Below are 4158 nucleotides of genomic sequence, written 5' to 3'. Positions count from 1 at the left end.
TTCATCAAGACATAACCAATTTACATGCTATCTTAAATATATTAGTACTCCTTTTGATTTAATTTGGTATAAAGAAGACACTGGAGTGACTTCTCATTTTCCCTCCATTAAAGCCAATCCAAAGGTCAAGAAGGCCATATGGACACTTTTCTAATTGCTAAGCACGTCAAATCCACCTATGCATTCCAGAGGTAGATAAATAATAATGGAGGTAAGTTTAGGAATCTATTGATCCAAAAAATCCTTAATTACCTGACTTTGAAAGTATATACTCTGACAGCTTTATCAGATTGGCACTTTTTTTTTAAAATTTTCAGTATTTAGGTTAGTTTAGAGATAAGTTCAAATTTTGGTAAACATCTTATTATTTGCACTTCTCTAATTCATCAACACTTTTATAAATGCCTATGTATTCCCTTGAAAAAGGGTGGGGTAAAATATGATACAATACTTTCTGCTGTACCAGTCTTTACTCAAGTGGGACCCAACTACTCCTTTCACAGATCTCTGTGAACCTGATCAAGTTTAGCCAAAGGGCTACAACTCTTTATTGCATTCTGTCATGTTGGACTCCTCTTTATTATTGCTTATAATTCTTTTGTTAGTATAAACTAAATACAGTTTTTGTAGGATGTTCATTTATTTCACTCTTGCATTCAACACTACAAATTAACTAACACAAAAATCATTGTAAGTTTATCATAATGAGCAATATTTGTCTTTTTCAGACACAGCAGAAGCCACGCTTACAATCTATGAGGACTAAATGCCAGTACTTGTCATCTGCTGTTCTAAAATCAAGCACATTATTTCAATCATATGTAGGAATTCAATTTAAAAGTGAATCCCTATGTAATCCCTATCCAAACAAAAATTCATGACAGTGTGCTTAAGGTCTTTGTTGACTTTGTTTCCTTATTAGTACATTTTTCAAAGCTTTGAGTTCCAAATGATAAAGAGGACAGTTAACAAGTCATGCATACTGTATGTGTTCTAGCATTCTGATCTCCTTGAGCAATTGGTAGTGTTTGCTACAATGTTCCAAGGAAGTTAGGAGGTCTCAAATCATTTAAAATAGCCCTCCTTTTGTTTTGACAAACAAATCAAGCAAACTCTAATGCCACCTTCCAGACACATGAGTTAATATATTGGTTCACTTATCTACACAATAGATTTTACACAATTCAACATTATAAACCTTTTACCCTGAAAAAATACTTGTAGTATTAATACCCAGATATATATTATCAAGGATTCTTTGAATATACCCTGGCAAACTATTTGCATCTTCTAAGGAGACTTTGTACAACTAAACTTTGACCTCCAAAGATACTCTTGAGAATGGTGGTAAGATAAGACCTGTTTGTGATAGGAGCTGACAAGAGTCTACCTGACACAGGATTAGAAGGGATTCTCCAGACATGATAATATTGAAAGAATTTAAGTATTTAAGTTTTCCTCTATTATGGTTTAGATGTGAGGTATCCCCCAAAAGCTCATGTATGAGACAATGCAACAAAGATTGTAAATAAAATGATTGGTTTATAAGAAACTTAATCTAAGGAGTACATTAATCCCCTAATAGGTATTAACTGAATGGTAACTAGAGGCAGGTAGGGTGTGACTGAAGGAGGTGAGTCATTACTGGTGAGCATTTGGGATTTGAATTTTGTCTGTTCTGTAGAGTCTGGCTCTAATTCTTGGTATGATATCCTGAACTGCTTTCCTCTGCTACACACTTTCACCTTGATGTTCTGCCTCACCTTGGGTACAGAGGAATGGAGTTGGCCATCTGTGGACTGTGAAAACCCCTGAAACCATGAAACCCAAATAAAGGTTTTCTCCTTAGAATTGTTCTCTTCAGATCTTTTGTTCAGAGGAATGCAATAAATTAAGTAAAATATCCTGCTTCATTGAATTTTGTCCCCATGTCTCAATTCCAATTTCCTAAGTCCTATTCCTTCATAATCAATGCATACTTTTAAGACCCTAAGAGAATGGAAACTCAATTTGCATTGCAAAGTAGCTAATCAAAATATTAATTTAGAGATTAGTTTTCAAAATTCTCAACTCTTTCCCTAGAGGGAGAAAAGAATATCTTCCAGAAATATCTTAGACATTGTCTGATTCCTTAGTAAGCTGTGATTCTTGAGCTTTCTATATCTCTCTGTGAATTTTTCCACACACTTAATAGCAAACAACTAACCTTTGCAAGCCGTCTACTCTATTTCAACAAAAATATGCCATTGTAGCAGCATTTTTGTCTCCTAAAGCCTTGCACAATAATACAAGTGTTTATGGATGACAATTCAAGTAACTTTTGTATTTGTTTCTCATGAATGCCATTTGCTAGTATACCACTGATTATAGTATCATTGTGCTTTTGAATCTAATCGAATAAGAGAAAAATTTACAGACTCTCATCTTTAACAAGTAGTTCCTGGAACTACTTGAAACAGTCCTACTATTGTCAGAGTTCAGAGAGGAAAGGAAGGATACTGAGCATATTATACTAGTAATATATTTAAGAACTAGCCCTTATATAATTGCAAAAGGACACTAGGAACAGAAGAACTGTCAGGGATTTGAAAAACTTAAGACAATCACACTATTTAGTCCTTCTCTGGACTAATTCGTATTTGATAATAAATTTTTATAGGCAATAATTCATATGTTGATGTGAAGAATATAAAAGGAAGTTTTTGTAGAGATTTACAGAAAGATTTATGGAACTACTGATTGCTGTGAATTTGTGTCAGTGTCTGCTGGTTTTCCTATTCATCTAGAGGACCATCACTCTGGAAGGTAAACAAGATTTGGAGGAGAAGAGGGAATAAGCTACTTGAAAGCTCCATATCTAATGGCTTAGAGTTGGTCTCATGACCAAACAGTGTGTGTCACCATGTTTCACTGAACAGAACTTCTGTGAATAATGACTGTGCTTCAGTCTCACCTTCCAGATATCACGTAAGTTTTGATGGGGTGGGTATGGTGTTGATAGTGTTGCTTTTTTTATCTTTGTAAGGAACAGGATTGAATAGGGAAAAAAAAAACTACAAAAAATACAGTTCCAAGGTTAATTAAATGGAAAATACTGCAAAACGGTATATTTCCTAGGGTATTTGCCTCCTTCTCTGATCAAAAGTACGTATTCAAATAGAATGTCTCAAAATCTGTATTACTTATTAACATTTAGTTGTTCACAATTAATTAGGATACTTATTATGGAATCATTATAAGCTTATGTTAAATTTTAATGATATTGATACATTTTATATTATTATTTGTTGAATATCATGATTTGACCTGGTTTTTATTGTATGTTATATTATACTCTGCTCCTGTAAAACATCTGAGTAGCTACAACTAGGCCTCTGCCTATTATATTTGATAGGTTGGTTCTTCTGATTGGCTAATGATTATTCACTTAAGTGAAGGCTTCAGCTTGTCGGATAATAGGTTGTAGTATTGTAGACTCTAACACTATTTAGAGTTAGCTTCAGGCCAGTTTTAAGGTAATTTGACATTTTCAGAAGAACCATCATAAAGGTAAACAGGCAACTATTGAGCTAGAAGGTCTCAATTATATTCTGTTTCCACAGATGCAAAAGGTCTGACCTTGCCTGAATTATTCCATGTCTTTGGGTCTGTTTCTTTTATTTTAGTTAATGATGACAAGAAAATCTATCATAAATTTGTTCTGAGAATTAAGTGGTTAAAAATGAGCAGCACAATTAGAAGAGTGTTTTAGCTGTAGTTAAGCATATAATTAATATTAAATTTGTTGTTCTTCTCACTTATCAGTTATCAGTGTTATTTGGCTGTGTATATGTAACTAATCTGGCAGATAAGAAATTCACATAAACACATTCACCTCTGTGTTTGTGTGAAATAAACTTCATTATGAGAAAGTTATGCCAATAAGCATCTATAGTTTGCAGATGGTGACATTTTGGGGGGGATTTTATAACTATTTTATTGAACCAAATTTTTAATGAAGTTTGAATACAAAATGAATTGTGAAAATTGAAATAAATAATATATATTTCTTTTTTTTTAAAGAGAGAGTGAGAGAGAGAGGGGGACAGAGGAGAATTTTAATATTTATTTATTTTTTTCTTCGTTCTCAGCAGACACAACATCTTCGTTTGTATGTGG

The sequence above is a fragment of the Urocitellus parryii genome, chromosome 4 (genome assembly GCF_045843805.1).
Source record: "Urocitellus parryii isolate mUroPar1 chromosome 4, mUroPar1.hap1, whole genome shotgun sequence".
Classification (NCBI taxonomy): Eukaryota; Metazoa; Chordata; class Mammalia; order Rodentia; family Sciuridae; genus Urocitellus; species Urocitellus parryii.
Note: the sequence above shows the minus strand (reverse complement) of the source record.